Genomic DNA, 14,592 nt, shown 5'->3' on the forward strand with positions numbered 1-14,592 from the left:
TTGGAGTTTGTTGATAACATTAAAAACCCAATTGCAAGGCGTACCGCAGTACTTTCCTATGCGAGAAAGATCTCAAAATGTGATCTGTAATCCAGTAGTATCATCAATAGGACATGAAAATACTCAAAACCTGTAGTTTTGGTTCCAGGTAAATTGCAAAATTAACATTTGCATAAAATTCTAATGTTACCTTGCACTTTTCATTCTATAGTTCTTCATTCAGTGACAGTCTTTTCATGAATATATTCATTGTTTAGGGTGAAGACACATAATTACTGACATTTATAGTTTGTAATCTAAATTTATAACATTGAATTTATTTTAAGTTTTAGTAACAATGACTTTGAGTGTGATGTTTACCAGGTACCTATATTAAAGAGTAAGGAAGATAAAAAAAAAAACTATTTATACAAATAACAGTACTGTTTATGTATAACGTAAGGCAGGATTACTTAAATCTTTCATTGTCCATTTATTTTATTGCATTCTGAATCAATAATTAAAACAAACCTGTTTATCTGTTACCCTTTTGAAACAGCATGGCACTATAGTGTTATCAGTGAGTGATCTTATATTTGGAGTTATAAAAACTCAAAGCAATCAATCAATCAGTCAGTACTGATCTGCATTTAGGGCAGTTGCCCAGGTGGCAGATTCCCTATCTGTTGTTTTCCTAGCCTTTTTTTAGCTAGCTGTATGGAGTGATACCATACATAAATATAATTAAGGAGCATCTGCTTCCTATAGTTTTCAGTTGTGTACTTGCCCATTTAAGGTAAAGAAAGTTTCACATTAATTTTCCTTTTGATGCTCATTTTTTTTTTACTTCAGCAGCGCACAGTGAAAGCTCCAAATGTATATTTTCCAGCAGCATTCAATCCCTGGTTTTCATATGCACATTTAGTCGTACTCCTTACATTTGAAAATAACTATTTCTGATTCTGCGACACTTTTGAGTCATGAATGCTGCCAGAGCATAACATTTGTACAGAAAGGTAAGAACCTCCATGGAGGGTAAAGGAGAGAGAACCATGAGTATTCAACTAGGAAGGTATTGTAACAGAAAAAATTTAGAAACATGGAAAGAAGGAAGGTCTTACTCACATTTTTTTAAAGTAATGCAACCCCACCTTAAGCATCATACAATATCCAAACCATGCTCTTAAAAGATTTGTTGTAGTATATTCAGCAACATTTAAGAAATTAGACTGCAGCATTTAAGAAAGACTGCAGACAACTTTAGGTTTCATTTAATAACTGCTTGTCACACACAGAATCTATTACCTTGCAGAAAAATCTATTCTTGAACAATGCAGATATTAAATTGTTAAATTATTACTGTGATCCAGTGCCAGATCTGTATTTTGCATATGTCCATCCCATACTAACCTATGGAATCATTTACTGGGGGAATTCACGATATAGCGAAGTCATCTTTAAGTTACAAAAGAAAATAATTAGAGGAATGGCCGGTGTCAGCAGGAGGACAAGCTGCAAGAAATACTTTACACTTTATTTTATTTTACCATTGCCTTGTCTTTATATCTTCCATACACTTGTATGTATGAAGGAGAATGTAAACAGTTACACCATAAACTCTGATCTACATAGTTATAATACTAGAAATAGACACAGTCTGCACATAGAACCACACAAAACTAAGCTATATGAATCAAGTTTGAGTTATACAGGAGTACATTTATTTAATAAATTACCAGACTACATTAAGCAGATAAAACCATGTTCAAAATTTAAGAAAGAATTATTCAAATTTGCTTCTAACCATTGTTTTTATTCTATTGAAGAATACTTAGCTCTTGAAAATTAACTTATGTATCACTTTTTTGTTTAAAATCTGTGCCTCTTTACCACATTGTATATTTCTCTTTATTTATCATGGCATATATATTACTGTTTTATCCTTTGTTACTGTAAATATGATTATTGACGTGTCCCATACCACTGTATGATCAGTTGGACGAAATAAAATACAATACAATACAATAGAATTATTTGGGCCCGTGCCAAAATTAATAGAAGGCCCATTTACATGGAAAGGATTGCCAAGTAATCGAAATATAACTTTTTATAAATTATTTACTGTTTATGTTAATATTTTAATATTTAATATTCCCCTAAAAATAAAGAATTTTGTCAATAACAACAATGAAACTACAATAAATCAACAATAAACTACAACAATTAAAAAATCAGCAAATATCATACATGAAGTAAGTAATGAAATTCACTTCTACAGACAAAACGAGTATCTCTGCACAATCCAATCATACTAATTATTTTCTTTCTGGTCTTTTTGATTTCTGAATCTTGCAGTTGTCTTTCAGCCACTCCACTTCTTTCAGTCATACTGTCGTACACAGGTACAAGAAATTTCATAGAAGAAGAATGAAAAACCCTGAACATACTACACAAGTTTACTCCACAACTAGAATGGCCTGGAATGAGAAAGACTTAGCTGGTTGTCAAGGAAAGAAATACAAAATATTGCAAAATAACCAATTCAGACTACAGAATGACCAATCTACCACCCACTATCCAGATAAACAGGCACTAAAAAGTAGCAAGCAGTAAAAAATAAAAAATAAAAGCTAACCAAAAACCATTGATATTAACTATGTAAGTCCCTAAGCATATGGACCCACAATACAGGGTTTTGCAATTTGTAGATCTGGACCTGCTTTGATCTTTGGTGAACAAGCACATGACAGGGCTATATTACTATCTATCATATCGTTCTCCAGTACTTTTTATGGTACCATAACATACCGTTCTAATATTCCTTGTTTTGTAGAGTAAATTGCTTCTGATTGTAATTATGATGTTACTGTTCAAGAAAATTCATTGCAGAGTTATAATGCTTTCAGAGAAGCAATTTTTCCAGTTTTTGAAAAGGAAAGGCCATGGAATTACAGCCTGATATAATCAGAAATATGTACCAAAAAGAACATTCTTAGACTTTGAATACTTTATCAGTGAGGTTTAAGAAGGATCCAGAATTCAAATCTGAGAAGGAAGAAAACTTGAGAGAAAACATATGTGTGCGTTTGGTATACCTGTAGGATTATACATACATAGTCATTGGCATTCATTCTGCATATTTGTATCTACAATTTTAGAACACATTCTTCTCAAGTTGAAGGAAATGATAAGATCTAGAATACTTTCCAAAGCTGTACAAAGAGAATTTCAAATTAAGCTGCATTTACAAACAGATCAGTGTTTTAACATATTTTCACATGTTCTTTAAAAATGTATTGGTAGTTACATGCTTTCATACTAAAGCCAGAGTTTGAAACTGTCTTAGAGGTAATATTTCAAAGATTGTTGATCTTAAGCATGATTTTCTTCAGGGCAAGCTGTCAACTGTGTGCAGTTATTCTCCCCAAATTCTCCACAGAAACATTTTACTTTTTCTTTATCACATCAAATCTTTACATGTCTGTTGTACAGAGGAGCATATTCCAGAGCTATAATCTGAATTGAAATTCTTTAATCTATGGAGTTTCTTGCTCTCCTCCATTTGAAGTGGGCCTTAGCTTAACTATGCAATCAATTCAGATATGATAAACATGCTCCCTTTTGTGAACATTCAAATTAAATACCTATTCAAATTACATTGATCAGAAAAAAAAGAAAAAAGGCTTATGTTTCCATAGTGAATGTGATATAATATGGCACAATTTTAAATACCAATATTTATTAAAAAGGATTTTTTTCATCATCAAAAAAGTCTTCATTATTAAAGAACTGATTTACCAACTGTACTTTTAATATTTTCCAGCCAGCCAATCTGAACTGAGTGAAATAGTTTTTAACTGCACTTATTTATTTTAACTTAAAACAAATTATATTATCTGTGACTAGAGTAATTGTGTGCTAATGACTTAATAATAAAAGTGAGCATAGTGATTAGCTGGCCTTATACAAGTATGTGTCTTGAATGTCAGGAACTGTGTGACTGTGTGAAACATTAATGAGAAGCTAAACATGGAAACAACAAATACAATTCCCATTACAGGATGGTTAAATATCATGAACAAGTATTTAAATAATAGATATTGTATATATTTAAAATATATTGTTCTCCAAGAACTGTTGGAAATTCTAAATATAAGTCCCATTTCCATGACCTATAAACTTTATATCTGAAAAATATACTTTGATTTCATAGTGATAATATTTCCAATACAGTATTTATTTTAATTATGGAAATCAGTGGTCACCATCTTTTTCATTAATTATTATTTTATGATGAATGAACAGTCTTCATATTCTACCAGTACTAATTACAGTCTTACTCAGATATTAATACTAAAGATTGCTAATTAAGAAGTAGCAACTAACTTGAATATAATAGAAACTCACTTATATAAGTGTGCCTATAATATGATTCTCAGTTCCTTTAGTACCGTACTTTTATTCCCATTGACAAGCAAATTATGAAAATGTATGCATTCTTGTGTTGAATGACAGTTATTATGACTTCATGTGTTCCTGTATGTTTATAGAACTGAGGATGTGGAGGATACTGAACTTAAGACTTTGAACATGGAACAAACATGGGCATTTCTCTGGAGTGAGGAGAAACCACAGCAATATCTCACCCAGAGTAGATACCAGTCAAGGCTCAAACCATTCTGGAGAAGAACATAAGTAACTTTAGCTTCAGTGTATAATAATAATATTGCATTCAGTTCCTTTCAATTTTCCATTTCTTTATGCCATTTATTACTGAAAACAAGAACTTAATCCTGGAATAAAGATATACCTAGATTAATTTTGACAGAAAATAATCAAACTTGCCACCATAGATTGTATGCATGTTGACACGAACAATTAGGAAAGTAATAAATTTGTGCACTTTTCAATTTTTTTTTTTTTTTTTTTTTTTGCTAGTTGCTTTACGTCGCACCGACACAGATAGGTCTTATGGCGACGATGGGATAGGAAAGGGCTAGGAGTGGGAAGGAAGCGGCCGTGGCCTTAATTAAGGTACAGCCCCAGCATTCGCCTGGTGTGAAAATGGGAAACCACGGAAAACCATCTTCAGGGCTGCCGATAGTGGGGTTCGAACTTACTATCTCCCGAATACTGGATACTGGCCGCACCTAAGCGACTGCAGCTATCGAGCTCGGTCTTTTCAATTTGACTACACTTCTAGTGTGTTCTCTCATTCATTATTTTCAATTTAGTCATTGTTTTAAAATATTTGATGCAAATACAGAATAATGTTCAAGTGATGTACCAAGTGGTTGAAGACATACTGAAATGCTGGAAATGAGAATTCAAGAATTAGACATTTATCTATGAAAATTTGACTTCCCTTTTGATTTTTAATCAGCATACCTAATAGGGCCTAATCACATTAGCGTCAATGTGTGTTGTACAGTGAAGTAATAGAAAGAGAACTTTAAAAAATCTTTATTCAATTTACATATCTCAGATTAGTTCAGGGAGCCACCCTGGCTCATTTTTGGCTTTGGCTGAGGGTTAAAGGCCCTCACTGATGCCAGCAATTGCACCCTACGTCCCAACAGGATTCAAACCTCAGCTGACTGGGTGAAAATCCAGCTGCTAAGTCACCATGTTAATTATGTGATCTTAAATGAAGCAATAAATAAAAGATAAATTTGGTAGAGGAGTCGAGAGGAGTAGATTGGTCAATCTGGCATGTTTGGCAAACTAAGAAGTCATTAATCAATTTTGAAAGTGAATAATCAAGATCAAATTAAGGCTCGGCCAGCTTTTGATGGAGTTTCACAGCAATTCAGCTCTTGGTCTAATGTTGCCCAGGTGGCAGATTCCCTGTCTGTTGTTTTCCTAGCCTTTACTTAAATGATTACAAAGAAATTGGAAATTTATTGAACATCTCCATTGGTAAGTTATTCCAATCTTTAACTCCCCTTTCTGTAAATTAATATTTGCCCTAGTTTTTCCTCTTGAATTCCAACTTTATCTTCATATTGTGATCTTTCCTACTTTTAACGACACCACTCAAACTTATTCGTCTACTAATGTCATTCATGGCATCTCTCCACTGACAGCTTGGAACATACCACTTAGTTGAGCAGCTCGTCTCCTTTCTCCCAAGTCTTCCAGCCCAAACTTGGCAACATTTTAGTAACACTACTCTTTTGTCCGAAATCACCCAGAACAAAATGATCTGCTTTCCTTAGGTTTATTTCCAGTCCCCGAATCAAGTAATCCTGGTGAGGATCCTACACACTGGAACCATACTCTAGTTGGAGTCTTACCAGAGACTTATAGGCCCTCTCCTTTGCATCCTTACTACAACCCCTAAATACCCTCATAACCATGTGCAGTCACTGATCTTTACTGATGTTGAAGTCAGGGCAATGGGCCCTTTCTTACACTATTACATGATTTGATTAAAATGCTACAAAATTAAACAATAAAACTGCAAGTAATAGTAAAAATAATGATAAAGAGTCCAATAATAATAATAATAATAATAATAATAATAATAATAATAATAATAATAATAATAATAATAATAATAATAATAATAATAATAATAATAATAATAATGATAATAATAATAATAATAATAATAATAATAATAATAATAATAATAATAATAATAATAATAATAATAATAATAATAATAATAATAATAATAATAATATTTAGAAAAACAATAACTCTGGAACTAACCTTAATACATAAATAAATACGTAAATATAATCTAAGTACAAGAATGTTAAACCATTCACTCACACATTCTGCCTTGGTCATCTCACAAGTCATTTTGATGAATCAAGCAAGTACCTCTGGCAATCCACCTTAAATTACTTAAAGGAAGTCACATTCCTAATGTTGGCAAGGAGAGATTGAAAAAGAGAGTGGTTGCAGATAGTACCAGTAGGACTATGTAAGAGAGGAACTAGATTGTGTACTGAGGCGATGATTTGATGAGAGGAATTTAGGTGTGAAGAAAGGGAATTTGGTTTATCTGAATAAAGCATTCTATGGAAAAGGTTAATGGGTGTAGTTTATGATGGTTTTGCACTCAAAGCCATGGCAGTATCCTATTAACTTAGTGACTAATATTAACTTCTCAAAATGGGGTTCTACATCTCTTGCAATCTATCTTTCCAGTTGTTGTAAAAAGGCAGGGTGAATGCTAAACCCAAAGCACTGTCAGTGTAACATCTTACACAAACCTGGGATCATCAGGAAAGCTGCTAATACCACTACTTATTACAACTTAATTATTGTCAATGTCAAGGTTTAGGTGCCTCTGAAAACCGTAAAAAGTAGAAAGACAAATTATTATTAAGGTCAAAATTTCATCGAGTCCTCCAAGATATCATCACTATATCAATAGAAAACAGAACATTTTAAGTGATATTCAAGTAAGGGAACAAATACTTATATAGATAGGAAGTGATACTGCACTAACTCACCAAAACTCTTTATTTCTGACAGCTTTACCAAATGAGCTCGAAAAAATATCGTGTATGCCAATAATTAGACTGACACTGCCAAGAGTCAAATGGTCTATGAGCACCATGTTTGAATGCCAGAAAGTGGACTCTTTTGCACTTGGATCAACTTTTTATATTCAAGTACAAACTGCTCTGGTAATTTTTCACCAGTCTGAAATATAAAGTACAGTGAAAGTTGAAAATGGTATGAACACTTTTCTTCTACAATTTGTTTTTGCCCACTAGCCTTCTTCAGCTTATCCCAGATATTATATTCATTTATAGGATGAGGAGCAAGGGATTGGAATAAATTATCAAGGAAAATGTTTGATAAATTTCCAAGTTCTTTGAAAACATTAAAGAAAAAGCTAGGTAAACAATTGATAGGGAATCTGCCACCTGAGCAACAGCACTTAAATGCAGCTCATTGGTGATTGATGATTTCTGAGATGAAAATTTCAACATGGGATTTCAGATTCTCCAGCTGAGTGTAAAATTAGCAGTGAAACCACTGCTTTAATCATTCCATACGAACACCACAATATTATTATCCAAATTATATAAATCCCTTAGGAAACACCCAAAAACCTGAAAGATTTCCATAATGGGTGGATAAATTAATTATCTTATGACCTTAAAATCTACACACAGTGGTGTCAGGAAACTAGAAATTTTTTGAAAAATTAACTCTGTATCACAGGTTGACTGCTAGAGTGATTATTTAATTAGCTGATTGATGATCTCATTGTTTTATGCCTTAAAACAACAATCAACAACAATTGATTGTTTTCTGCAACATAGGAATGTCTACATCCACTTGTATTGTCCAGTTCCTGGTTGGAGTCTATTCATTGTTGCAATGCCTTTTAGTGTAATGTAGGATGCACAGAACTGATGTAAACATCTGTTTATTCAATGCCCAGTTGATAATTCGCTTGAGCGTTCGGTTATTTCCACACTCTCAGACAGACGGATACACTGAGCATATAGGCTAAGGGTAAATGAAAGGAAGTTAAAGAATTTTGCAGTATTAAGAACAAACTTAAATATTTTTCTTCAATTCTGGAATCTTTGTTTCTTCTACTTCCTAGAGTGGAAAATAAATTCTTTCTTCAACAGCGTCACATGTCCCCTCTCTATATGAATGTTGCAGAGTGGATTGGAATCGAATCCAGGCTTTTTGACACGCAATCTAATGATTAAAAATTGCATGCCACCACCGCTCCTACCCTGCAATCCAACATTCTGTTGATGAATTTTCTTTTTTCCACCAATGGGAGTCGAAACAGCTGAGCACGTGTTGGATCATGTAGACTTGATGCCTTAATGTTCATGGCCACTAGGCGGGCATTGCATCTATAAACTCTGCAAGATAAATAATGTTAAAAAATTGTTTGCGAGTGGTTTAACGTTGCACTAAAACACTGAAGGTTTTTGGCAATGGTTAGGGTAGGAAGGGCTAGGATTGGAATGGTAGTGGCTGTGGCCTTAATTAAGGCCAGCATTTGTCTGGTGTGAAAATGGGAAATCACAGAAAACCATCTTCAAGGCTGCTGATGGTGAGATTCAAACCCACCATCTTCTGAATGCAAGCTCACAGCTAAGCGACCCTAATCGAATGGTCAGCTCATTCAGTATGGTTAAAAATTTACCATTAATAGTTCTAATAAATATAGTATTTATTAAAGCTTTAATCTTCAACTCTATATAAGAGGGAGAAAAAATGTGGCAAACAATGCCTTCTGTGATATTTTGAAATACTTTTATTGTGAGAATTGAAATATACAATATATCATACAGAAATTTCATTAAAGTTTGTGAAATAAACCATTTAGAGCAATTATAAAGAAGTGTAATTATTGACACTTTAAGAATGTTTTCCATTTTTGAACGGCAGTGTTAAAGGATACAATTATTCTTTGGTTCTATAGGTCACACTGGCCAAAGTCTATTGACCGATGGCTACCCTTGTTTAAGATATCTCGTAGTTAGTGTGGTAGATTGCACTGATATTAATTTTGATTTACTGGATTACTTACCAGTATCATTTCGAATCAGACAATTCCCTGATTGACCTTACTAGGCTGAGGTCAATTGTGTAAATTTTTGGACCCTTAGATGAAATTTAACTTTGCGACAGATTTGGAGATGAACTTAATACCTTGTAGACAGCTACTTGCTGTATTAATCATTAGACAAGGGAACTGATCAAATGGTGATATAGCCTGGATATTTTTCACCATTGAAGATAGAAATCCCTAAAATGTTTGATAGCAACCCTTCGCATCGTTCATAATTTATTAAGTGAGTTTCTATTTTCCATACAAAATTTCAAAAGAAAATAACAGTGACTGTGTTTTCATTTACTGAAACACATTCCAAAGCAAAGTGTGCTCAAATACTTTTCAATAATTTTGTTACTTGTTATATTGAAAATATTTGAATTTACACGGGATTTTCTTAAAAGCAATGGTACAATGTGATAGAAATGTCACTTGACTGATTTCCATTGATTAAGCAGGTACATTTGAAGGTGATGTGCTATTCTTGAGAAAGACTATTGAAGAGTTCTTTCATAAGAACTAAAGCAATGTAGGTTATTTAGAATTTCAACCCTATTTTCCAATTTTCTTATATCTGAAAAGTGGAATTTCCTTTGACTTGATAAATATCACCAATTTGAGTATGTACAGGATGATCTCAAATCCTATCTTTATGTTCCATGATTAGAGCTATCTGTAATGGGTTAAGATACTGTGGTAAAGGTATAAGCTATTAATTGTTGTTGTTATTATAATAATAATAATGATAAAAATAAATGGAAGATAAACCTAAATGTTATATACTGTAGATGTAACAGAGTGCATCTTATCATAAGATTGTATGGTAAGATAATGGTTGTTCTTTTTCTATATGGAAGAAAACTGTTTATTTCCATATTGCTACAGAGAGTATATATAAGGGAGAATACAAAGTATATATATGAAAATGTTGACACTTATTTGTTGGTTGTATTGTACAGTAGTGAAAATAATTTTCACACCATAAAATAATAAAAGCCCTTTGTACAGTTTGTTTAGATTAATTATATAAAATACTCGTTGCTTGCGAATCGATAAAGGAGAATATATACAGTAATTATAAGAAAGGAAAAAAAGGAGAATATGTAATAATAAATAAAACTTCAAGACACCTTACTGTATGACATAATAGTGTATAAAACATTTTAAATTATAATTCTGATTAATTTTATTATTAAGAAAATCCGTGTAAATATAAAAAAACTATGAAAATTAAGATTGCTAGTGAGATGGTTAAGTTATGTAGATCATAAATGAATATAGTATATATAAATATATATTACAAGTTGAATATAGTTATTTTGGGAAAGGTAAAAGGACCGTTAATGAACACTGTTCATTTCAGGCATCAGTGTTGTTGGCTTATTGCGTACCTACCTACGAAGAAATTTGCAGAAAGAGAGAGAGCATGATTTGAAAGATAATCTTTCTTACTGTGCAAATTATTTTATTCTTCTCTTCCATTCATATTTTATACATAATAAGAGTGGTTATCAGGGCTAAAGAAAATCCATCTGTTATTTATTGACTGATACTTCTTTCATGTATAAAATTAGCCTATGCTAACCTTCTTTCTCTGCTCAAAATTATACATTCACATATAAAAAGGAGAAAGCAATAATAGCCTTGCAGATAGATTAAAACACAATCAAACTATTCCTTTCAAAATTTTCATTGTTTGAATATTATTTTTTGTATTGAAGTAATTTTGTTTCAAGGCTGAAGAGAATCCAAATTGAAATATATGGGCATTATGGTATAGAAATGTTAATAATAAAGCAGAGAGAAAATACTCCTTTTCCTCTTATTGAAAGATATGAAGATCGGTCATAATTTGTTTCCTACTTTCCAAGCATGTAAGAGACTATCCGCAAGGCTGACAATGTATGTTTATATTTGGACATTCCAGTTATCTACTGCCCATCCGTGTTATCCCTTCTGGTATACTTTCCTGTTTTCCAATCCATTTAATCCTGAATATGATAAAAAGAAAAAGGCAAAATCTGTCTTACATACATCTCATACTGATACTGGCGTAGTTGACCTCAAAATTCATTCCCCTTATCTGCAGGGGTGTAACGAATGTGATACGGTGCTGCTTGCCAAAATAAAAATTTGAGCCTCCTCAAATACAATGTAAATACTATGAATAATTTAATATTAATATCACAACAGGTAGAAGGAATGCAATCTATTGTCAGCATGAACGACAGGATTATTCGTCATTGTAACATTATTAAAATATAATGTTTAATGAGTTTTATTCAAGTGCCTCCATGGTTTAACGGCTAAGCTGCTGATCTGCCAACCATGAACACTTAAATGTTTGTACTCAACTTAATTGGTTTCAATGTCCAGTAACGAGAAACTGTACTCTGTAGCTGATACCGAAGTCTCGCTTATATATGTTATATGTTCTGCAAAATTTGTGCATTATACGATCTTAGGTTCACAACACATCAAGAAACCATCATTTCCTGGCTAAAATATGATATTTTCGCATCAATGTAAGCTTTGGGAAAGCATTCTTTCTGATTATATTAGACATGTTTGCGAAATTAATAACTGGTTTGACAGAAGGCAGTTTCGGTTTAGGAAAGGTTATTCGACGGAAGTAGGATTTCAGCAAGATATAGCAGATATCCTGGATTCAGGAGGCCAAATGGACTATATTGCGATTGACCTATCTAAGGCATTTGATAGGGTAGATCATGGAAGACTACTGGGAAAAATGAGTGCAATTGGACTAGAAAAAAGAGTGACTGAATGGGTGGCTATATTTCTAGATAATATAACTCAGAGAATTAGAGTAGGCAAAGTTTTGTCTGACCCTGTAATAATTAAGAGGGGAATTCCTCAAGGCAGTATTATTGGACCTTTATGTTTTCTTATGTATATATATATATCAATGATATGTGTAAAGAAGTGGAATCCAAGATAAGGCTGTTTGCAGATGATGTTATTCTGTACAGAGTAATAAATAAGTTACAAGATTGTGAGCGGCTGCAGGGTGACTTCGATAGTGTTGTGAGATGGACGGTAGACAATGGTATGATGATGAACGGGGTTAAAAGTCAGGTTGTGAGTTTCACAAATAGGAAAAGTCCTCTCAGTTTTAATTACTGCATTGATAGGGTGAAAGTTCCTTTTGGGGATCATTGTAAGTACCTGGGTGTTAATATAAGAAAAGACCTTCATTGGGGTAATCACATAAATATGATTGTTAATAAAGGGTACAGATCTCTGCACATGGTTATGAGGGTATTTAGGGGTTGTAGTAAGGATGTAAAGGGGAGGGCATATAAGTCTCTGTTAAGACCCCAACTAGAGTATGGTTCCAGTGTATGGGACCCTCACCAGGATTACTTGATTCAAGAACTGAAAAAAAATCCAAAGAAAAGCAGCTCGATTTGTTCTGGGTGATTTCCGACAAAAGAGTAGCATTACAAAAATGTTGCAAAGTTTGGGCTGGGAAGATTTGGGTGAAAGGAGACGAGCTGCTCGATTAAATTGTATGTTCCCAGCTGTCAGAGGAGAGATTGCATGGGAGGACATCAGTAGACGAATAAGTTTGAGTGGTGTCTTTAAAAGTAGGAAAGATCACAATATGAAGATAAAGTTGGAATTCAAGAGGACAAATTGGGGCAAATATTTGTTTATAGGAAGGGGAGTTACGGATTGGAATAACTTCATCATCATCATCATCATCTGTTTACCCTCCAGGGTTGGCTTTTCCCTCGGACACAGCGAGGGATCCCACCTCTACCGCCTCAAGGGCAGTGTCCTGGAGCTTCAGATTCTTGGTCGGGGATACAACTGGGGAGAATGACCAGTACCTCGCCCAGGCGGCCTCACCTGCTATGCTGAACAGGGGCCTTGTGGAGGGATGGGAAGATTGGAAGGGATAGGCAAGGAAGAGGGAAGGAAGTGGCCGTGGCCTTATGTTAGGTACCATCCCGGCATTCGCCTGGATGAGAAATGGGAAACCACGGAAAACCACTTCCAGGATGGGTGAGGTGGGAATCGAACCCACCTCTACTCAGTTGACCTCCCGAGGCTGAGTGGACCCCGTTCCAGCCCTCATACCACTTTTCAAATTTCGTGGCAGAGCCGGGAATCGAACCCGGGCCTCCGGGGGTGGCAGCTAATCACGCTAACCACTACACCACAGAGGCGGACTTGGAATAACTTACCAAGGAAGATGTTCAATAATTTTCCAATTTCTTCGCGATCATTTAAGAAAAGGCTAGGAAAACAACAGATAGGGAATCTGCCACCTGGGCAACTGCCCTAAATGCAGATCAGTAGTGGATGTTTGATTGATTGATATTTTATTCGATTACAACTCAGACAAATATACAAACAAAATTAGATCCAAAACTATTCAAATAAAGTTTGAAAAGTATCAAACTGCATAACAGACAATCCTGTTATTAACTTTACGTAAAGAGAGCTTATTTGAAACCGAGTTGACTGAGTGTTATTACAATTTCTTATTGGCATTATCCCTTTCAGACCTGAAAGAAAATTGGCAGTGTGAATTTTTGTTCGTACATCAAAAACTGACAAAAATGCTCTTAAATACATATATTTTTAGTTTATTCTACAAAATAAAAATGAATATCTGAAAAAAAGCACCCGCACAATTGTGCGTGTCAGGACTTACTTCACTACTTACAAAAAAGAAAAATTACCTCAATGCATGTGAATATACATATGTACATGATCAAATGTTCTATTTTACAGTGGGGAATAATTTAAAACAATTAAATCTTTGTTTAAACACAAGTAAACATTACATTTTCTACATTGAGAAGGAGTTTTGCTATTACTGCCCTTTTGGCAACAGCAACTTGTCGTCAGACCTGAAAGAAATCTGGAGGTGTCAAAACGTCAAAAACTTACTAGCCTAAAATACTCTCAAATACATGTTTTTAGAGTTTAGTTTACAAAATAAGAACTATCGGCTGAAAAACAGAACCCACACAATTGTGCGTGTCAGGACTTCTTTCACTACTTGAAAAAAAAAATTTAAAAATTCA

The sequence above is a fragment of the Anabrus simplex genome, chromosome 5 (genome assembly GCF_040414725.1).
Source record: "Anabrus simplex isolate iqAnaSimp1 chromosome 5, ASM4041472v1, whole genome shotgun sequence".
In the NCBI taxonomy this organism is placed as follows: domain Eukaryota; kingdom Metazoa; phylum Arthropoda; class Insecta; order Orthoptera; family Tettigoniidae; genus Anabrus; species Anabrus simplex.